At 35.4% G+C, this 24,930-nt stretch overlaps 1 protein-coding gene across 7 annotated transcripts in view; it reads right to left on the reverse strand.

The window, feature by feature from the left end:
- The window catches only part of Tbc1d5 (TBC1 domain family member 5), a 518,011-nt gene that overhangs the window by 343,224 nt on the left and 149,857 nt on the right, over window positions 1-24,930 (reverse strand). For all 7 annotated transcript variants that reach the window (XM_031348347.1, XM_031348346.1, XM_031348344.1 and 4 more), the window contains one exon: window positions 20,441-20,516. The gene's annotated coding sequence lies outside the window, so the exon portion shown is untranslated. The remainder of the gene's footprint in view (window positions 1-20,440; window positions 20,517-24,930) is intronic.

Here is a 24,930-nt window from a genome sequence, read left to right on the forward strand (position 1 = left end):
TTAATTAAATGGGCATTTTGTCTCATACACTTTAAAGTTCATATCCACTATCTGTATTTCATCATCATCTGTTCCTTCCATGACTGGTCATTAGGCAACTCAGGTTCCTCTTTTACTTACTGTGACATTAAAATATCTGCTGAGTTTGCCTCTAGATCTTCAGTCTGTCTACCCTTTCACCCAACTTGCAAACTAAAAAAAGAAAAATCTCCACATGTATGGGATCTGATGGTGGCAAGCCTAATTATATATCTTTTCTTATAAGCTGTGAAATCTTATTAGAATGCAATAGATTATAAGTGGTACCTTAAAGCATATTTGAAAATCAGCTCTATTCTATCAAAATAGTAATGCATTTTTAAAATTATATATGAATTATCTTCATTAACAACTTAGGAAAATGTTTCATGAATGGTTCTCAGACTTTGCAAGCAAGAACATGAATGGCTCTCAGATTATGCAAGCAAGTAGAACAAAACCTGACCTCTATTTAATTTCTATGAAAATAACTGACATATGGGAATGAACTGTACTTTTGAACATTTATCTTATTTTGATGAATATGAAAAATAATACAGAAAAGGAAAAATACCATTTAAGCTGGCATGATGGTGCACGCCTATAAGCCCAGCACTTAACAGGCAAAGCTAAGTAGATCTCTGAGTTCATGCCAGCATAGTCTAAGCTCCAGGTTAGCCAGGGAGACATAGTAAGACCCTGTCTCAAACACCAAACAAAAACAACAACAAAAGAAGACCTTTAGACCATGGAAAAATATGGATTTGTAAAACCAAAGTAAATTAACATTTTTCCTATGAATAGAATGTATGTATGCCAAGACACATTTTTCCATCCCCCAAAGAAAACAAAATAAAAATTTAAATACTTAACAAAGTATTTTGCATGTCAACTCCCAAGTTTAATACTAAATAAAATCATAATATAGTCCCCAAATCTGAAAACATTTGATTTCAGGATAACTTTAACCATCAAATTACTTATTTAAATGTTAATTTGAGAAAACTTTAAGGAAATTGTTCATGAAAATAAAATCTCCACAGAAAACAAAAACTCACAACCTAACACAGGCAAAAGTATAACTATGAGCATCTTACTTCAAATTATAATTTAACAGCAAAACTGAAGACATTCTGAATAGCATTTAAGAAATGCTGCTTTATTAGCATAGTCAATTTCAAATGGACTTGCAGAATATGCACACAAAAGTACAAATGAAAAAAATTGTACACTGGGCAGTGGTGGTGCACGCCTTTAATACCAGCACTTGGTAGGCAGAGGCAGGCGGATTTCTGAGTCTACAGAGTGAGTTCCAGGACAGCCAGGGACACACAGAGAAACCCTGTCTCAAACAAATAAACAAACAAAAACAAAAAGCAAACAAAAAAAAAGTAAAAAAAAAAATGAAATTTCACTGCTACCATAATTATTGATCACAAGAAGTTTTATTCAATTATATCTGGGGACATGAAATTTAGAAAAACCTTTTGTGATAAGCTATTTGTTCTTATAAACTCAGCACTCAGAAAACAGGGGCAAAAGCATCATGAATTCAAGCTGACTATAGACTGCATAATAAGATCCTGTCTTACAACACCAAGAACACAACAAAGAAAACTCACTGAGAGGCATGCCTATCACACTACTTATTTCTTCTGTTAATGCGATAAACATGACCAAAACCAACTTGGGGAATAAAGAGTTTAGTTCTTCTTACAATTTCATGTGCATTACTAAAGGAAGGCAAGGTAGAAAGGCAAGGTAGGAAAAGGAAGTGGGAGCCGAAGCAAAGTGGAGTGCCACTCATTGGCTTGCTGGCTCAGCCTGCTTTCTTATGTCATGTGCTCAGGGGAGGCACGCCCCGAAGCAAAGTGGAATGCCACTCACTGGCTTGCTGGCTCAGCCTGCTTTCTTATGTCATGTGCTCAGGGGAGGCACGCCCCAAGCAAAGTGGAGTGCCACTCATTGGCTTGCTGGCTCAGCCTGCTTTCTTATGTCATGTGCTCAGGGGAGGCACGCCCCATAGTAGGCATGAACTTCCCACATAAAGCATTAATCAAGAAAATGCTCCACACACTTGCCTATAAGCCAATTTTATACAAACATTTTCTCAATTCAGGTCCCTCACAGAGGAGGCTAGTTTGGGTCAAGTTAACAAAATAACTAATCAGCAAACCTATAGTAACAGAACTCACAAAAAGATAGGACTATCTTAAGTAGTAAGCTATCCTGGGCTACAAAGAAACCTCAAGGCCAGCATGGGCTATATAGCAAACCTATTAAGTAAAGCAAATGAGAATAACAGCAACAAAAACCTTGAAATGTGGATGATGAAAGAAAAGGTAATCCTAACAGAAGTTTATAAAATGTAAATTGCTAAGAGCCAATGACAGGGTTTGTGGGCCACAGAATCTCTCTAGCAACTATTCAACTTGGAGGTAAATGAATAAAAATGGCTAATAAATTCAACTTTACTTATGGAAACAAATTTGAATTTAATACAATGCTCATATGTCAAGAAAAAGCACTATTCTTTCATTTTTACTAAAGCATTTCAGCATAGAACCAGACTTGTGTATGAGCTATGCACAATGTTAGGTCTGATTTAGCTGGCAACCCATCCTCTACATCATAATCCTAATTACACTGCCACACCTATATCAGAAAGCAGAGTCTAGACTCCATGTCATAGAGCTTTACATCTACTTCATGATTACTTAGTATCTATCTGCTATTTTCTATCCTAGAGTCCTAGTTCATTTAGTACTTTGACAATTCCTCAAAATTAAAAAAATAACAAAACACTAGACACATTTTAACATCTGTTAACATTTGTAATTCCAGAGATGTTTGTTCCATCATTTATCCTTCTAACAAATCACTAGAGTTAAAAAAAAAAAAAACTAAAAACATAGATCATCTTAAAGACTCAATATTTAGTATCTATATAAAATATACCTATTGACAATTCAAAGAGCAGATTTTTAAAGTTGAATGCCATTGAGACATTAGCAGAGATGACTATATAAGAGAAAACAAAAGTTATTATAATATATAAGAAAAGGTAGAGCCTGCATTTCCTGAACAATATAATATTTAAATATAATGATAGAATAGGTTCTTGTTTACCACAAATTTAAAATGTGAAAGATCATATGTAAAGAGTTTTCATAACAAAAAATTTATATAACAACATGCACAGGAGAAAAGACAGTACCGTCAATAAATAATGATGGAAAACTGTATGTTTACATGCAGAAGAATAAAATTAGACCCATATCCTTTACTCTGAACAATACCAAAAATAAATAAATAAATAAATAAATAAATAAATAAATAAATAAATCCCAACTGGAAATCTAAAATGCTAAAACACTTGGGGAAAAATAAAAGCCTAGGCAGTACCCTAAAAAGATACAGATGTAGGAAAAGGATCTCGGGATAGAGTTCACTTGTCAAGGAATTAAGGTCAATAACGGACAAAAGAGACTTCATAAAACTTAATGGTTCTATATAGCAAAGGAAAGAAACCATTAAGTAGAAAGGAAACCCACAAAGCAAAGAATCTATACATACATACATACATACATACATACATACATACATACGAAAGAACTCAAAAGTAAAAAGTTAAAAAAACCAAACAACTCAACTTACATGCGTACAAAATACCTCAAAAAGTTTCATCGTTGAGAAGTAAAACAACTTAAGACTTTATATCACTTCATTCAGAAATAACTGATAACAAAGGATATGAAGGCTGTGGCAAAAGAAAAAAAACCCACTGTCCTTGGCATCTGCCACAGGACACAGCATCTCACTCCACAGGTACTTGCTCGTCTATGTTCACTGCTGCCTTTTCACAGTAGCCATGAAATGAAAACAACCTAAGTGTCCATCAACACATAGATAATGGACTGTAGTAAGTATATACATTGGAATACTACGTAGGTATAAAGAAAAGTGCAATCATAAAACTACATAAATAATGGAATGTAGTAAGTATACACATTGGAATACTACTTAGGTATAAAGAAAAGTGCAATCATAAAACTCCAAACTATACAGAAATCGAGAGATAATATTAAGAAAGATAACCCAGACCCAGAAAAACAAATGCCACATGTTCAGTCTCATCTGGGGTTCCTAGTTCTAAATTTCAGATGTGAAAAGCCACAGAAACCTGGAAAATAAAAGTGAAAATGAGGGTAGGTACTAGAGTTTCAAATGATAAGAATGTAGAAATGGGAAAAAAAAAACCATGCAGCGAATTTCTAATTGGAAAGGGGTAAGGAACATCAATACAAAACGAAAGGAGTGGATGAGCAAACAAATAACACCAAGAATGTTTGACCAAGCCTCAAAAATCCATATTACTTCATATTTACTTTAAACGTAATACAATACATATAAGTTTATATGTATGCAAACATACACATACAGAGATAGAGAGAGAGAGAGAGAGAGAGAACTAAAATAAAAAAGGTCATCAATTTGAGAGGAAGTATAGGAGGTCATGGGTAAGGTTGGAAGGAGGAAAAGGAAGGAGGACATGATGGAATCTATATTCTAATTACAATTTTCAATAAAAAAAGAAATAATTAATGATTCTAGGCTTTGAGTTACAAATAGTCAGAAGCATTCAAAATTTACAAAGTATTTTGTGCCTCCTGATGATGACAGGACATAAGAGTACCTACTGTAGTACCCTGATTATGGAGCTATACCTAAACCCCATTAAACTTATCCATCTTGATTTAAAAGTAAATATGTAACAAAAAGTTCAACTGCAATATTAGTATAAAATTAATAGAATGATAACGTTTAGCAATTAGACAGGTCAAACAACACAGGTTCTTCAGTAGATCATTTGTAAAAGCAAAAAGAAAAAAACATAAACAAAACCACTAGAGTTATTTGTAAAAATAATTCTGATTAAAACATATTTGAAAGGTAAACCCTAAAGTCTAGAGATACACACTTGGATGTTAACACCACAGACTGAAATAAAGTACTGCTGTGAGAGCCAAAAGAAGAGTGACTTTGGGAAGGAGGAAGGCTTGAACTCTCATAGACCATGAGGGCTCTGATGTAGCAGACAAACCTTTATCCGGAACTCAAGTAACATTCATTCCATAGATATGGAATCATAATCCAAGATACATGTTTTCTTTGGATTAGTTTTCAGCATCTGTGTTCTATTTTATAATGAAAGGTTTAAAATTAAAGACTTAAAAATAGAATTGCATCATGCTTAGTCAAAATGGAAAAATAAAAGATTGACACTTTATTAAAAGAAAAAATATATAACAAATGATAGGCTAGCCCTTCCTCCAGATGGTCACAAAAATAATGCAGTAAGCCTGGAACGTGAAGTGTTCAGTGGTGTATGTACTCTAGGCGCATCATGTGCTCTAGGCGCATCATGTGCTCTAGGTTCAAAGGTTCCATCTCTGCCACTGACAAAAGTAAAAGCAAAATTACAGTATTAAGTCAAATAAATATTACCTAAGGGAAATTAAATAACCTCGGTTTTTCCTGCTTTGAAAAGTTTAACAAAATACATTCTAGTAAGCTGGTCAAGCAGAAACAGAAAACCCAATGTATTGAAAGAAATGCTCCAAAAAAAAAGAAAAGAAAAGAAAGAAAGAAAGAAAGAAAGAAAGGAAGGAAGGAAGGAAGGAAGGAAGGAAGAAAGAAAGAAAGAAAGAAAGAAAGAAAGAAAGAAAGAAAGAAAGAAAGGAAGGAAGAAAGAAAAAAGAAATACTCAAGGAGACAGTATAAGATATCTAGGTAAGATATCTTAGACCACAGAGATTAAGGTAAGGAGATAACATATTATCAACAAAGCAAAAATATGAGATGGGTAGAAATGAAAAAGAACATATTTAGTTGAACTTCAAGGAATGGGAACATACTATTACTTTTATTATTTTATTATTAGTGAATATATACTCAAAAATTTCTTCTACCATTACAACATTTATACAATCAAAGATGTACTGTGATTATAGTATGGTTAAGTTTTAATAAGGCTTCAAAAAACTGATCATTTGTATAATGTTTCAACAGACTCATAATATTTATTAAAAATGAAATGCCACAGTTTATGTTTCAATGGTCTTACAATATATATTTTAAAAAGAAGCAGGTCACAATTCATTTTATGTTAACATGATCTTAAAATCAATGTAGAACTTACCAAAAGAGAGAAAAAGGATGGTTTCACAATAGGTGTGACTAAGAAAGCAACTTCTTGCAGATTCTACCTTTAAGCTGAAGGAATGGACAGTGTAACAGAACCACAAACACATAACTTACTAAATTTCAACCAAAAAATATATAAAGTGCCTAAAACTGTGAAGTCAAAATTACTTAATCAAAGAAGTAAAATTCAACTGAATCTTAGACTGAGTAAGCTTTCCATTACTTTGCTGATTTCAACAAGAAATGAAAATCAGAATCAGAAAGGCATGAAGGTGCTTACAAGAAGGTATTTCCAATCTTTACTCCAGGAACAGTTAATTCCTTAACACACCTGTGAGGATCTTACTACACCTTACCTCTGTTTCTTAGAACTTATCTTAGATAAGTGGTTATTGATTTACTGTATATACAATGAATGAATGGATGGATAAATACATAAATAAACAGGATCTGGACATCAAACCTTAAGTACACTACATTATCATTTCAATTTTGGAGCTACCAAACATTACACAAAAATACTATGCCAGTGAATAAAGGGAACAAAAAGAAGGAAAAGTTAAACTGAGTCAAAAAATCCAATTCAAATGTATTAATTGAGGTTCCTTGGTCAGTTATGTGAAAAACTCTGTTAAGATATTAAAGTTTACTTAATAGCTTTGATCTATCCCTATCTCTTAGTGTTTGGAATATGTGACATTTGGATGCTATTGCTGGTTATCAGTACTGTTAGAGAGGCACATTAAAGAAAACCTGTGTGCTTGGGGACCTGGATATACTGGGATATATTAATTTTGTAAATTTCTGCCTAAAAACATCAATTGCAGAAAACTAACAGCTTACATAGACGTCACCTTTCTTGAGTAGTCATTTCACCAAAAATTCTAGAAATTCTTCCAGCTAATTTGGCTCAGTAGATGTATCATCATAGATCAAGTCCATATGAGTAATAAAACTGATTAACCAAATATCACATTCTTATAAATATTTTTTATAAATGATTTCTATGGAAAGATTCAATTAAATACCAAAGGGGATAGGAATAAATACTATAATTTTAGTTGAAAAGCCAAGCCTATACATGGACAGTTGTAGAAATATTTACAGAGATTCATGCAGGGAAGTGACAAACCAGAACTTGGGAGACTCGGTTGAAAGGAAGATATCATTTCATTTCTATCTCCATTGCTGCTTTTGTTAGGAAGAGATGACTTTTCAAATCAGAGTAATTTATATTTGCCTTTTAATTTTCTAATCAATTTTTAAATTTCTTCTATTTTTTTGAAATTATATTACTTCTCCCTTCCCTTTCCTGTATCTATCCCTCCCATATGCTCTTCCTTGCTTTCTTTCAAATTAATGGCTTCTAACCTCATTTTGTGTGTGTGTGTGTGTGTGTATTTGTGTATGTGTGTGTGTGTTTGTGTATGTGTGTGTGTTTGTGTATGTGTTTGTGTGAGTGTGTGTATGTGTGTGTGTTTGTGTTTGTGTGTGTGTTTGTGTATGTGTGTGTATATGTGTGTATGTTTGTGTATGTGTGCATGTGTGTGTGTGTGTGTGTGTGTGTGTGTGTGTGTGTGTGTGTGCATTATATGTGCTCTCAGAATGTCTTAGTTCCCTGTGGTCTTTGTGTTAGTTGAGGCCTCATGGTCTTCTCCCAGTCTCATTTAGCATATCTAATGTTGTCTGTATTCGGTTCATGTTTAGGCAGGCATACTGATAAGACTTCTGAAACTACCAGGAGACACAGCTTCACAGTAAACTTCCTGATCTTCTGGCTCTTACAGATTTTCTGCCCTGTCTTCTACAGGTGGCACAGCAGACTGGTGAGGATGTGGAAAAAGAGGAACACTCCTCCATTGCTGGTGGGATTGCAAGATAGTACAACCACTCTGCAAATCAGTTTGGCGGTTCCTCAGAAAACTGGACATAATACTACCTGAGGACTCAGCTATACCACTCCTGGGCATATACTCAGAGACGCTCCAACATATAACAAGGACACATGTTTCATTATGTTCACAGCAGCCTTATTTATAATAGCCAGAAGCTGGAAACAACCCAGATGTCCCTCAATAGAGGAATGGATACAGAAATTGTGGTACATTTACACAATAGAGTACTACTCAGCTATTAAAAACAATGACTTCATGAAATTCATAGGTAAATGGATGGAACTAGATAATATCATCCTGAGTGAGGTAACCCAGTCACAAAAGAAGACCCATAGTATGCACTCACTGAGAAGTGGATATTAGCGCAAAAGTTTGGAATACCTAAAATACAATTCATAGACAACATGAAGCTCAAGAATCATTTTCAGTCCAAGGCATAAGGTTTCTCTCTTGATGAGGGTGTCACCAGCTGAACACTGTCAAGGTATGTGTGTGTGTCACTAATGCTGCTTAAGGTTATCATGCTGGTCATTCATGAAAATAGTGCACATGATAGTTAATAAACTCTGTTAAATAAAATATAAATTTATAGTTATCCAAAGGACAAAAACATTAGAAATTCAAACAAAGACTGTTTACTTCTAAGTGAATAACTTTTACAATATAGGTCCTACTATGTGGCTCTATCTTGTATTGAACATGTTATCAATCAACAAGGAAAGTCTCACGCTCATGATCCTCCTCTTTTTGTCTTCCCCAGTGCTTTTTAGTTTAACATTATCTTGAACCTACTAAAGCCATTGCACAAAGTCTTTCAAAATTTATGTTATAGCACAATATTTGGACCACGTTTTAGGCACACAAAATTCCAGGGGAAAAAGTACATGAGACCATAACAAAGTGACCATTTCTCACTGGGATGAGACAGGAGAAGGGAATCACTATCTTTTCTCAACAAATCTAATATCTAAAGATATCTTAACATACAAAGATCATAGTTCGGTAATATGTAAAGCAAGCTCGCATACTTCAGCTACTCAGTATCATTCTACACATATGCAAATACCATAGTATATACATAGTCAACTGTAAAAATATGGACTTCTGTATAATTTAAAATACAGTCCTATTCTTAAGAATTATGATACTAAAAGATCAATGTATAGTTCAAAGAGCCATGTGGTGAATGCCTGCTTCCAAGGGTGCTGCCCCAGGGAGGTGATAAGGCCTTTAAGAGATGGGGCTGACAAGAAGTCATTAAGTTGTTGGGACGTGAGGGACTGATGAGAACCCAACTGTTCTTTCCACTTTCTTGCCCTTTTTCATGACTTGGCCATGAAGTGAATGCTTTTCTCCACAAGGCATTGCCACCATGCTCTACTGCTTTATCCATAAACCTAAAACCACTGGGCCAAAGACATCTTCAACTGAAACCCCTGAAATAATAAACAAAACATTTCCTCATTGTAAGTTTACTTCAGATACTTGTCATGATGAAAAGCTGACAAGCATAATCAGAGACAAATTAAAATATAGAAACAAAGAAGTCAACAAAAACACATAAAACTCCTCAGTTCTTAAGTGACAGAGGGCCGGGCCACAGCGATCTGCTATGTGTTAGAAAGCCTGTGCTAAACCTAAAATTAGTTTAAAAAAATCTATTTCCTTTTGCTACCTAAAAACTGATCATGATTGCCTTCCAAGTAATAAAATAATAGCCTGCCAAATAAAGAATCAAGGTTATTTTTAAGATAATATATTGAGACTTATACTAAATTTCAAATAAGGTATGTAACAGGAAATTTTCAAATAATTCTTTCCTCCTTCTTCCCACATTTTCTATTCCTCTATCTTTCTCTAGACACATACGGATATGTGAGATTGGTTTATATTTGGTAATGAACATGGTAACACAGACTACAGCAAACATGCTAGAGTGTTGAGAGCAGACAATTTACTTCTTGAAAATGGGAATCTTATTGATCACCTTCCCCCAGACTCAAAGTAATGCCCAGACATTTCAGTAAACAGGGAATCTTACCTTGTTGTTATACTCAAAAATAGGTAGCAGAAGACTTTATCAAAATGAAAAAGAGCACAATTATCCTTTTATATTTCCTATCCCAGACTGTAAGTACACACGTGCATGTGCACACAAACACACACACACACACACAATATTCCTCATGGATATATTCTGGCATTGAATTCTTGATCCCTACCATTATCCTAGGAAATTATACTCAATTTACTACCAATTATAGTATTTGACAATATATATACCTTAAAAAGAAGTCTAAATAATCCATTTTACACTAAACATATACATCACTCATTTTGAATTTCTTTTATGGTTAGTATTACAAGGAGCTGACAAATCATTACCAGAACTAGTGAAATGTTTCATAGTCCTTCGTTTGGAGAATAACCTGATTAAAGCAGACCATTCACTAATAAAGTGCAACTTAATAAATCATGTGGAATCTTATTTTGTTCAAACCCTTACTAACTCATAGCACCATCTGTTACCATCAAAACTATATGACAAGATATGATATATAATTAATAGGTAAACAACAATCTAATTAAAATGGACAAATACTCCATGTTCCTGCCATTTGGGAGCTCTAATTACAGACTAAATTTTAAGCTTGAATTAAATATTTAAGCTGGAAAATTAACTTTCCTTCTCGAGCCTTGAATACATTAATACAGATATGTGAAGCGACTTCCTGATGGGAACTTAAACATGTAATTTAGTTTCATCAAAGCAGTTACTAATTGTTAAGCAGCAGTACCTTACCATATGTACACAATAGCTATTTAGAGCTGAAAAGGTGGTTGTAAAGCACCCCTCTGCAACCCTTTCCTGACATAAATATAAAATGTATATATAGCACAATAGTTAATATTACACACTTAAAATAAATTACTTTGAGTCTGCAGCCTTCACTACTTTCTGATAACAATTAGAAATTGTCAATAAATAAACAAAATAGTCCCTATAATAATGAGAAAGCATAAGCATAAAAAATTATCAAAAACCTGGCATTTAGGCATAAAATAATTCTGTTTTATGATTTACCTACTAAAATTAGGTAAGCCCTGACCCACTGACTGAAAACAACAAGGGACTGTAAGGATGCTCTTCCTCCCTAACTCCTCTCCTATTGGAAGGCATAGCAGCTTTGCAAAGAATGTGCAAGAGACAAATCAAGAGAAAACAATGAACCTTCCCACATTTTCCATTTCTTTTTGAATGCAGAAGGATTTAGATCAAATGACACCAGCAGGCAACTAAAGACAAAAACTCTCTAAGAATATAAGAAATATCTCTGGGTTTTTACTGTACATTTTGCTAATAGAATGAGGGGAAGGAAAAAGAAGTAGAAATTGGGAAAATTAGAGATTGCTAAATAAACATGCCCTATTCTTTTTTAAAAATCATAGTAAGTTCTTTTTAACTACAGTGTACTAAAAAGTAGCTCAACATTCATTGTAAGGTGGATTACTTACAGAACAGCATTGCCAAAACTATGTAGAAATGACTTTATTCGCCCCCCGCCCCGTGTATGTGTGTGTGTGTGTGTGTGTGTGTGTGTGTGTGTGTGTGTATGTGCGCATACGTGTTTGAATGTGTGTTTGTATAGGCATGTTGCCTAAATATGTGTCTGTGTACTTCATGTGGCACGTGTCCCTGGCACCTGCAAAGGACAAATGAAAGTGTTGATACCCTAAAACAGACAGCTGTGAGCCACCATGTGGGTGCTAAGAATTGAAGCTGGATCCTCTAAAAGAGCAGTCAATGCTCTTAACTGAAGCACCTTCTTTCACATTGTTCTTTATTAACCATTAGAGTTGCATAACCACAAAGTTTTACTAAAGAAAAAAAAAGCCTATTTTTATAATTACACAGGAAATATAGAATAGCACAGTGCTTTTCAATCAAGATATTAGCAAATAACTATCATACAACTTTTACAAAATTAAACTAAAATTTCTGTATCCAAGAATAAAAGAAGGACTAACAAGACCTGTCAGCACACAGAAGCTTTCTGTGTAGACCTGAGAACTCTATTTGATCCCCAGAACCCAAGGTAAGAGGACAGAGAGAGCAGCCTTTCATCTAGGCTCTTGTGGGCGGTGGTGGCGCACACCTTTAATCCCAGCACGTGGGAGGCAGAGGCAGGCGGATTTCTGAGTTCGAGACCAGCCTGGTCTACAGAGTGAGTTCCAGGACAGCCAAGGCTACACAGAGAAACCTTGTCTTGAAAAACAAAACAAAAAACAAAACAAAACAAAAATCTAGACTCTCAGCTTACACAAGCACTGTGGCATGCACAAACCATGTGCACGCACTCACACACAAACATTTCACACAGGTGTGCATATCCATGCACGCAGGGCATACACACACACAAACTCACACGTGCATGCACACACAAACATGCATGCATACATGTAAATAAAAACAAAATAATTTGAAAATGTAATTTCATTCTCTTTCATAAGAGGAGCTCTATTTGGTATAATATAGTAAATGACTGTCTTCTGAGTTGTGTTTTCTCAGAATAGCATTTTTTCCTTTATGGTAAGAGCCATTGGCACCATAAAAGTCAATGTACTTCTATTCCTCACTAATTTTCAAAACACACAGTTATGTCTTGTATTTGCCTTGACTTTCATAAAGAATTATACCCACAGATCAGGAGTCTCCACAGACAAAAAAGAGCATATTTTGAAAACTTATTTGATGTAAAGATTTACTTTCCAGATTGTTCTATATCATGTGCAGATTTGAAAAAAGGATAATCAGTAATTATAAATAAAAATTTTGATGGAAAACAAAATTTGGCTTGTTTAAGTATAAATGGTTCTTTGCTGATACTTGATCAGCCAATTGTACAATAGCAGAAGTTCCTCCATAATGCAGGCTAGAAAAGTATATTCAATTTTATTTAAAATCTGTATGTGCTATAAAAGTACATATTATAGAATTTACAAGGATTGCAACTATATACATATGAAATTCATGACATATTGATTAAGCATATTGAATGGGTTTTAAAAACTAATTTATATAAATGATTATAATAGCCTATATTATGTTTTGCTATTGAAGCATATGGTAGTAAATTTAAATTTAATTTTAAATTTACATGAATATAAAAAGTTCCATAATTTTATCCATAATGCATATAAAATGGCAATTAAAAGGACTATACTTTATATAGTTCAGACTAAAGTCAATCAATGTAAAAATTTAAGTTTATTTCTTAAAAAAAAACTCAAAGAATGATTCATTAGTTAAGAATGAGAAAAAATGCAACTGTTTGAGAAAATCACCCAGTAAATGTTTATATTATATATACTTACAATTTACATACTATGATCACAAATTATACTTATGTAATTATAAATGTGAACTTAGCCACAAGTGAAAATTTCTACTACATATATATACACATGTGCGTGTGTGTGTGTGTGTGTGTGTGTGTGTGTGTGTGTGTGTGTGTGTGTAGTTCCAGTTAATACATAACAGACATACATGCAGATAGAACCCATGATGAAGACAAGTATACAGTAACTCTACCTCAAGAGCCTTAAACGCTTTCTAAAATGAAGAGATTCTTCAAGGACCATAAGTCTTTTCAGTAAGTTAGAAAGACTATCCTGATTAAAAGAAAGGTCCTCCTGGGCTTTTCATCGGTGGGGTTCTCCAAGTCTAAGATATGAAATAATATGTGAGAGCTAAAGTAGGAGTGGCTCTTGACCTTACCGCAGTTACATGAAATAAGAGGTTATATATCCAGATTTTTTTTTAAAAGGATCTATTAAACTGAAGTTTACATTTTTTGTACTTTCAAAAGCATTATCAGATCTTTATCAGGTCAAGCTACATCACAGATATGCTTTCTTTTAAACTTTATGTATGTAGCACATGCTATACAGCAGTTCATTAACATAAATATTAGCTTTCATGTGCAGAAACCCAGAGGCCAATATTGCATGTCTTCCTCTATCACATTACTTTTTAAGAGAGGGTCTCTTAGAGTTCACCAATTTGGAAAACTTGGATGGCCAATGAATTTCAAGATCCTCTTGTCTCCACCTCACCTGGTACTAGGATTACAGTTGTGTACAAGACCCCAATTTTAATGTGTTTTTTTGAAATCCACACTCATTTCCTCATACTTTGGTTAGCAAGCAGATTACATAGTTCCTTTTGCAAAGACACAGATGCTGAAAACCATGTATACCATCTAACGTATATCAGGAAACTTGTAAAGACAAATAAGGACATTGGGAGAGATAACCTGGCTTGACTTTCTTTTGAGAAATAAAATATGAACACAAATATTTTTTAGTCTGTTAAAAAAAAACTGAAACATTAAAAAAAGAAAGATTTTTGAAAAGAACATGTGTATTCTCTGATTACTAAAGAAGATTTACTCACTAAAGAAACTTGAAATTAGCCAGGTGTAGTAACTCATGTCTTTTTAATCCCTGCACCTCAGAGGCAGCAACAGGCAGATCTCTGTGAGTTTGAGGCCAGACTGATCTACATAGTGAGTTCCAAGACAAACAAAGCTATGTAGTGAAAATATGAATCAAGAAAGAAGAAAAGAAAGGAAAAGAAAAGAAAAGAGAAAAGAGAGGAAAGAGGGGAGAAGGGGGAACAGAGGAGAAGAAGAAAGGATAGAGGGAGTGAGGAGGGAAGGAAGGAACCTGGAATGTAGGAGGGTCTGAGACCTTACTTTGCAGAGAAGCGGCAGTACAAAAGTCAACTGGTTAAAATGTCTTTAAATATCCTCAATGTTTATGGGTATGATTCTATGATGCAAATACATCTTTATCATTTCCTGTTGGTTAAATTTATTCCCAGTACACATGACAGGATTTCAAAACAACAACCTTTTCTGAAGGTCTTTTATAAACTCCCCATGCCGCTTGTCATCCCCATTCCATCTAGCCCTAATTTCTGTCTCACTGCTATCATTAGCACCTTCAAACTCACTAGTTTCTTGTTGGAGTGTTTAATTTTAATCTCTATTCTCCTTTTTTATCTTTTTTTCTCAACAATCCTAGACATTAGGACACATTTTACATACCACTTTAACTAACATCTTACAGATCACTGATCTCTTTTAATGAGCTTCATCAGCTATTAATACCATGAAAATTTTGAATACAGTATCTTATATTTTATGCCTAACTTGCTGAAAGCAGAGCTTGTAATGGGGGTAACAGGAATTTCTTCCATCTTTGATCCTCTCATCCAAGTAAAGCATCAATACCCTCCATGAGAGCAAAGGAACTATATGTCTTGGACAAAAACTGTTGTTGAAAGTTGTGGGTTAAAATTTTATAGCTGACCATATTGTTCCTAGAAAGGCCATATTCTCCATAAACTCCTCCTATACATTTACAATCATGCTAAAAGAACATTCCTGCTTAATACAGAGCATGTGGAATGCAGACAGCTCACGAGGTTCTTGCTGAGGCTGAGGTGGACTGCATGTGACCCTCTGGCTCCTGCACTGGACAGGTGCCAGGCCTTCACTGCAGTCCGTAGGCTTCCCTCGCTTACTGCACCCTCTTTCCTTTACCTTACATTTCCTAAAGCTTTACCCAAAATAGGTCCTAAATAACTCCATGTCAGTCCCTACTGTACCTGAAGATCATCAATGGTCATCTCATAGTCCTCTAATGTCTAGTAGTCTCACAAAGAGAAGCTGCTGGGAGAGGGAAAGTCTTTAAAGTTGTGCCCTTGGTAGGTCTAACACACCCCAGTAGATGGCCACATGCCCAAAGTATATGGGCAGCAATAAAAGAACTGAGCGAGTATAAGAAAAGAAATGTGCTCACAAAGTAAATATGAAATGAGGAGCAAATGTGGGAAGGGATGGAGGAAGAAGATGAAGATGACCAAAACAAAATGTATGAATTCTCAATGGCTTAACTAAAAATGATTTTTAAAGCCATCCTCTGTGGCAAACTACTATTTCTACTAGTCTTGATTCAGTTGTTTGATCTTTTCATATATGTGTATATATATGTATATATATATATATATATATACATACTCTAAAATCAACTAACTTACTCTCCTGTATCACAGACTCTCTCTCCTTTCTGTGTCTTGTTCTTTGACCTGAACATGAAAACATTTTGAAAGTGTTTCCTAAATGAAGAACACCAAACTTTCATTTTGCATCTCTCTCTAATAGGGAAGTCTTCACATGTTTCATTTGTTGGTAGCCATCATGGCTCCTTGCTATATCTAACCCTACATCTTGGCTGACAGAGTTGTCTCACAGCATCCCACTTCTATGTGCATAAGGGCATTATGTACGCCACACTCAACACCTCATACTGATGCTCTGTTCACTGTTTCTTGTCTTCCTTCACTTCATGTTGCCCTCCTCCATCCTCAACAAGTTTGTTTTTTCACATCACACTGCTTGCTTAAAGCTACTCAACTTACCCAAGATCCTATCCTTCTCTCTGTGTAGAATCCTGTTCCATCTTGCTTGGAGCTGTAAAACATACCTACATATCTTCACTTTATCAATACACAATTCAATGCTTGGAGAATGCTAAGCAAACTATTAAATATGCTAGGCTAATAATATTTTCTAACATTAAGGATAACCACAATATATCTGCAATTAATCTCCTGAGCTTGAGAAATACATGTTTATCCAATCACCTCCTGAATATTTATAACCAGCATGGTACCTAAAAACCAGTCATCCTCTTCTTCAAATTCTTCTCTTGTATCTAAGAAACCTAAGGGATAATAGAACCAATTAGTCCTCTAAGCCTAATGATTTTATTTCCTTCTAGACCATCTCATTAGATATCAACTGGAAGATTTGGTCAATCTAACTCCTAAAGTGGGGTATCTTCTTCTTTGCCTCTGACCTAATTCAGTTCATCCATCCCACCCAACCAACCCTAAATATAATGTCTTAACTCTAGTGCCTGGGCTCTCCATGCACATGTACATGTGACACAGCCCTTCCTGGCTTACATCCCCTCAGAAATCATAAAATGCTTGGCACTAAGACTAGAAGCTCTTCTGTGCCATCAGTCTTCCTGTTTCCCTTTCTCCTTCCAATTAAAAGCTCAGACACAACTTAATGAATGGGTCTTCAAAATCACAATCTCAGGTGTCACTATTTCTTAGCATAAACCCCCGAATCCTTGCTTGTATGGTTGAGGCTGCAGTAGTCCTCCCCAGCTGCCCTTCACTCTCTAGTCCTTCAGAACACTCCAGACACTGCCAAGTCTCCACGGAAATCCTCGCATGTACCTCCTAGAAGTTTTAAGAATTCCAATGTCTTCTACTACCCATTCTTATTTCTGTCACATTATTCTTTGCACAGGATGCTATTATACTTAACTGCCAGCCTGTTCCCTATAAATATCTAGCTCTAAAGGGAAGGAATCCTATGTCAGCTTTGTTGATCCAACACCTTGTTCTGTCGCAGAAGTAAGCTAACTGTTGTGCGGAGAAGTTATGAAAGTGAATAAAGATCTTTAGTATCTCAGGGATCTATTAGTTTACAAAACTGTAACTGTTGCTGTTTGCTCCCCACCTTTACCCCAAAGCAAGCCACCTTCTTGTACATGTTCAAAGTCACCCTAAAGCACACTGATGTGTTCCTTAACAAACAATGCCTTTCCTTTCACTCTGTTTTCATCTCTTGTGGTATTTTTGCTCTACTAATTCTACCAGCTCCAAAGTAATTTGGGCAGGCGCCATGTTTGCCCATGATCCAAGCATATGCAACTCTTTGCACTGTCCCCTTGCTTTCAATTGCTCCTGTCACCTCCAGACCCACTATAGCTTCTGCAGGTGGCTCCTGCTCCCAACAAGTCCTACATACTTCTTTCCATCCTGCTTTGTTATAGCACTGCTGTCACCCATGGCGTCCAAACCTTCACAACACTGCTGGCACAGCAGTCTACAAAATAGCCATTATTTAATGTACTGGCAAAGGAAAAAGAACATCTTTCTTCTAGCTTCTCAGAAAACACAAAGGTCATGTTATTTGTCTCCAAACATGTTTTGTTTTGTTTTGTTTGTTTTTTTCAAGACAGGGTTTCTCTGTGTAGCCCTGGCTGTCCTGGAACTCACTCTGTAGACCAGGCTGGCCTCGAACCCAGAATTCTGCCTGCCTCTGCCTCCCAAATGCTGGGATTAAAGGCGTGTGCCACCACTGCCTAGCTGTCTCCAAACATTTTAGAGCAGTAGTTTTCACCTTCCCTAATGCTGTGACAAATAGCTCCTCATGTTGTGGGAACCCAGATCATAAAATTAGTTTTGATGGACTTCATAACAATATTTTTGCTATGGTTATATATCATAATAAAATTTCTGTTTTCCAATGGTCTCAGGCACCCTGTGAATGGGTCATCTGACTTCCACCAAGGGGTCGTGAGCCACAGGGTGGGATCTGCTGTTTTAGAATAAAACCCTATTCTCTTTTATGACTTTACTTTTCTTATAACTCAAGCAACCATCCTTCTATTTCAAGAGGCTTCTGACAAATGACGAGAGTAGTCTGACATAGCAGAACACAAACTGAACTCAGTTAGCTTTAGTAACAACAGACTACCAACAGTTGCTATGGCTTGACAGTGTCCTCTAATGTTAATGGGCCTGAAAGTAGGGCTAATGTGGTACTGTGGAGGCCCGGGAACTTTAGGAGGGTGACAGCATGGTAAATAGCGAGGTCATGATAACGCTGCTCATGTCACAGAACCAGAGTTCTTATAGAGTAGGCTGACAGAAAGCAACTGTTCCAGGTCTCTGGCCTTCTCTGCCATGTTATAAAGTTTTACAATTCTATCAGGAACTATCTATCTTAAAACCAAAGTAGGGAAATGAACAGCGGAAAGAGCAGCAGAGAAAGACTATCAGGCAGAGAACAAACAGTAATGGTGTCCTTACATTGTTCTTTAGGTCATGAAAACATAGCAAAGAACAACACCTTTACTTCTGCTTTTGAGCCCATTTCACTATCTTTTGTTAGGAACATGTACCAACATTCTAATCCTAAAGAAGACAACAAAATGGTAGTGTATAACAGATTCACCCTGAAAATAAAATATGTAAACAAAATGTGCAATAAAAACCTGAATCTCTGACACTCTGAAATGAGAACCCTGACTTTCAAAACAGAGTGAACAAAAACTGCCTTCAATTAATGTAATTTCATCAAGTTCTTGATGCCAGAAATTTTCACTACAGGCATCCAATAAAACCCAAGGTATTCACTTAAGAAAACTAGAAGTTTATTTTTTCTCATTGGTTCTGATACTTTTACTTTTTTTACAATGGTAATTTCTTAGGATTTCAAAACTCTATGCTCCTAGAATCTATATTATGAAGAACAAAATAAAATTTATATGCTTAATATTATACTGCTTTAAAGTGATTTCTATAAGAAATAAAAATCAGCATGATATGGTGGTAATAACAAAGGATGGAAGGGCAAAGGCTTGAAAGGAAAGACATGAGAATGGGCAAAAAGTCTCAGTGTAGACAGCAGTTCTCTTAGTCTTTCAAGTGCTGGTTAATTTTTATTAAAATTTATTTAGAAATAATTGCCATATATAACTCTGCTATATACCATATTAAACTACAGAACGTGGGTAGAGGTATATTTGAAACAAATAATGATTTAGAAAACAAAACAAAATTCAGGACTGGATGGCTAGTTCCATGGGTAAGAGTTCACATTCCTCTTGCAGAGGACAAAATTCCTTTTCCAGCACCTACTCTGGACAGCTCACACCAGTTCCAAGGATTTGATATCATCCTCTAGCTTCCACAGGCACCTGCAATATTCACACTCAGATATGTAAACATATAAAAATAATTATTAAAAATTTAAACCCTACATTATTACTTTTATTCAATTTGTGGATCTTCACTTTCCTAACGCAGGTGGTACCAAACACAATAATAAAGATTCCTAAAGAAAAATTGAGTAAATACAAAACTACTTTTAATAAAATATTCAAAATGAATACTATGTTAAACTACTTCTATTCATCATGTACCATTATCTATAAAATGTATTAATTCCAAGTACAAATTATTATTGACATTTTATTAAAAATATTAGCTCATACATATAACAAAACAAATCTTATCTCAATGTAAAGTTCCTATTTTAAATTACACTGACGAATAGAGAAACACTCTAGACCAGTGGACTGTTTCATTAAATGGGACTACTTCAAAAAGAATAGCAGACATTTTAAGGAGCAAGTTCTGTTTTTGTTCTTTATTATTATCTCACCTGGTAGATGGGAGTTGGAAGGACAGGGTCTAACAATGTAGCCCACGTAGTCTCGAATTCACAAGGCTCCTCCCTCCTAAAGGTAAGATATAGGTATGTGTCACGATGTATAGCTACACATACATTTAAGTACTACAAAATTTCAATCTTTGATTTTTTTCATTAAAATATAAGCAGACATAGTTTCCACCTTATAAAATTCATCAACATACAACTTTTTTTTTTTTTGTCTTTTCGAGACAGGGTTTCTCTGTGTAGCCCTGGCTGTACTGGAACTCACTCTGTAGACCAGGCTGGCCTGGAACTCAGAAATCCATCTGCCTCTGCCTCCCAAGTGCTGGAATTAAAGGTGTGTGCTACCACTGCCTGTCTAATACAACTTATCTTACATTTTATCATTTTAAGGACAATGGTTTTATTCTGTTCTATGAACTGCTTCAAAATAGATAAAATTTAAAAAATAACTAGGTACTTTACTATATGCATACAGGTAGAGCCAAATAAACATTGCAAATATATGTACTTTCTTCAATGCATTATCACTTAAAAGTTCATCTCCAAATTGTTTATATTGCAAATTAAAAGAAAATAAGGCATGGAATTTCATCATTTTAATATAAGATGATATAAATATTTTGACCTCAAGCCCTAGGTGTTTAATGTCTCAGACCAAAACACTGCAATTAATATGAAATTCTAAATCCAGAAAATAGTGCCACATAAACACAGTATAACAGCCAAGTACTGTCTAAGAAGCCATATGTTTTTTCCCATTGTTCAAAAAAAGGAGATGACTTCCCGTCACTTATGTTTCTGATTAGCAAGGTGATTTATGCCACAATCACTAAAAATGCCAGCAAGTGAATGAGAAAATGCATAGTGACTGCACCAGATGTGCACAATAAACAGGAATCCCATTGTAATCTCTGGTACTTAGTTTATATGAAGGTAATGTAGAAAACACTCTTGGATATGGCAAAGTCACTCTTTTTTTACATTTGACTATAAATGATATGAAATAAATTGTGTGTTTTATACTTTATGGCATGCATACATTGATAAATTAGGTACCATTTTGTATCCCGACTTATCTACAAGACAAACCTGGCTAAGATCATGGGGATTAATTGCTTCAGAAGTGTGAAATGCAGCTTTTCCATTCTTTTCTGCACACTCAGTGAGGAAACAATGATTAATCACTGTTTAACTATTCTCTTGAGGATCTACAAGATTGCCAAGCAGGACTTATCCTCATAAATCCAAAAAATACAGGTTTAGATTTGTAGCCAGCAACCAAAGAAACTTGAACCTACACTCATTTGTTATCAGATTAAAATAATATCAAGGTTTTAACTAAAATTTCCTAGTATACAATTCTCTTTAATCCGTTACTTCAGTGAAAATTTAAGTTAACAAAATATTAAGTATAGTTTATATACTTCAGAATTGTAGTAATAATCATTCCTTTGAAACTTGGAAAATCTCATAGGACTAATAATATCAGATGAAGCTAAACTGATAATCTCCCTTACCTATGTAATTCCTATGCTCTATTTATATAAATTAAAATATCTGCAGGCAAAACTAAAGCAAAATGGCTATTTATGTTGAGAAATATTATTCTATATAGCTTGAGCTAAATAGTATCAAGGCAAAAGTATAGATTATTAGTTGTACATACACACATGTATACAAATGCCATGATTACATATATACAGTTACACATACATGTATGTATATATAAATTTTGTGTGAATCTGGGGAATCAACCCAGAGCCTTGTGCATGCAGAGCAAATGGCAAATGGTCTGAAACTGATTAGTGGCTCAGTTTTTGACATAACTATATTTCTGATTATGTAAAATTTTCAACCTCTCACCTTCATATTACAAAGGATCCAAAAATCTGTATAATACTTGGAATAGAAGTACATAAGAAGCTTTAACATTAAAGTAATTTAAGCAGTCAGTAGTGTTTAAGCATAGTCAATTTTCACTAACATCAAAATAAACTATAATTTAAAACAGTAATTTTCCTATCATTAAAAACATTTAAACATATTTTGATAAATAAAATGGTAATATTTCAATAATTAGTATAGTTGAAAGTAGCATGTCAGTCATTAGGAAGAAAGATTATTAAAAATTTCCTTTTTGACCAATGGAGCTGAGGGGTTTGCAGCCCCTTAGGACAAACAACAATATGAACTAACCAGTACCCTCAGAGCTCCCAGGGTCTCAACCACCAACCAAGGACTGCACATGGTGGGACTGATTGTTCTGGCAGCATGTGTATAGTAGAGGATTGCAATTTGATCATCAATAGGAGGAGAGGAGCGCGGCCATGTGAAAGTTCTGTGCCCCAAAGTAGGGGAATGCCAGGGCCAATAAGTGGGAGAAGGTGGGGTGGCAGGTATGGAGAGGTGGGAGGCAACAGGGGTTTGTTTTTATTGTTTTTGTTTGTTTCTTTGCTTTTTGGAGGGGAAACTGGGAATGGAGAAATTTACATGTAAATAAAGAAAATATCTAATAAAAAAAGAATAAGACATGAAAAACAAACAAATAAACAAAAACACAAAAAAATTCCTTTTTATGAGTCAACTCTTTATTGACTACAAAAGATTCTTAAAGTGAAAAAAATATTTAAAATTTTCAGATTTCAATGTAAAATAGAAATACCTGATACACATATTTAACTTAAACATGTGAAAAAGAATCACCCCTATAATCATAAAGGGTTGGTTCTCCAAGGCTGATCTTCCTGCAGCTTCTTTCAAAACAATAACTACCCCAAAGGACTGCTAGATCTGAAAGGAGAGGAAACTGGGCTCCACTCATGCTCACTAAGGACTTGTTCAAACCCTTGTCAAAGTGAAAGGACGAGAAAGTGATCAGGATCCTGTCACCTCCTACAAGTCATTGAGATTTAAAATTGGCTGTTTCAAGCCTATTTCAACAGTGAGAACTCTTATCAACTACACACGTAACAAAAACTTTTAAAGTTTTACAATGAATTTGGCAAAAGAAAATAGTCTGTCTTACATTATCTAATCATATTAAGAAGTAACCCTTTAGATATGGAAGTAGTTCTCATAAGTGGTTCACAAACATTTGTGAATCAAGGGAATACATTCACTCACACTGCTTTCACCCTCAATGCTGACATTTAAAGTCTATAAGGAGATTATCACACTTTCTTACATCCTCAAACATCTTTTCCATTAATACTTCCCAGGTGGATGGAAAGACTGTCATCCTTCTGTATAACTCAGAACATAATACTAGCATAAAGCCCTGCTCAGGTAACAGTAGGAGAAGTTAGACAAGAGGTGGAAATATAAATGGAGCTCTCAGGAGAATGTCAGGATAACAGAGAAAGAGTTGGTATATTCTGCATTGAGGATTTCTTTCCCCACCCCCCAAATAATTTTGTGCTTTTTAAGGTCTCTGTAAATTGTTTAATTTTTTAAAATGATATTTTGACTTTATGTACACTGGTGTTTCTGCTGCATGGATGTCTGTGTAAGGGTGTCATGAGCCCTGGAATCGGAGTCACAGACAGGCTGAGCTACCACTTAGCGGCCGTGTGGCTGCTGGGAATTGAACCCTGTCTCTCCTGAAGAGCAGCAGTGCTCTTAATAGCTGAGTCATCTTCCTAGCAACAAATTGCTTATTTTTAAGTTATTTGCCTAAGCACAGAAATCAAATTCCAGGTGGCCATGATATAATGTAGACATATACCAAAAAATAAAACAAGAAATTTTATTCCTGCTTTAAAAAGAATAATAAATAAAATGGCAATCTGATATTTGAAAACCAACCAAAAAGGACTCGAGTTCCTTCCGATCTGTCTGGCTGATGTCCAGAGCAGACCTTGGGCTCAAGCTCCACAGCCAGTCCCACAACACCCAGAGGAAGCTCCACTCCCAGGCGCTCTGACACACCCAGGATCAGAGGTGCAGAGGAACCAACATCTGTCCCAACACTGGCAGTAACTGGGACCAGCAGGACCATGCACACAGGAACTCCACCAGCCCAGTGACTCGGGTTCCTTGTGGTCTGTCTGGGTTGGTGTCCTGAGCAGACCTTTGGCACAAGCTCCACAGCAAGTCCCACAACACACAGAGAAAGCCCCACTCCCAGGTGATCTAACAAGCCCAGGATCAAAGGATCCCAAAATCACAGGATCCCAGAGACAGCTTGACTCTGTGGAGTTCTGACAGAATCAAGATCACAGGAAGGACAGGCTCCAGTCAGATTTAGCAAGGACAGATAGCACTAGAGATAACCTGATGGCAAGGGGGGGGGGCAAGCATAAGAAAATAAACAACACAAACCAAGGTCACTTGGCATCATCAGAACACAATTCAACCACCATAGCAAGTCCTGGAAACACCATTACACCGGAAAAGCAAGATTCAGAAATAAAATCACTTCTCATGGTTATGATACAGGACTTTAAGAAAGACATAAATAGCACCCTCAAAGAAAT

This window comes from Mastomys coucha, unplaced genomic scaffold (genome assembly GCF_008632895.1).
Source record: "Mastomys coucha isolate ucsf_1 unplaced genomic scaffold, UCSF_Mcou_1 pScaffold3, whole genome shotgun sequence".
In the NCBI taxonomy this organism is placed as follows: domain Eukaryota; kingdom Metazoa; phylum Chordata; class Mammalia; order Rodentia; family Muridae; genus Mastomys; species Mastomys coucha.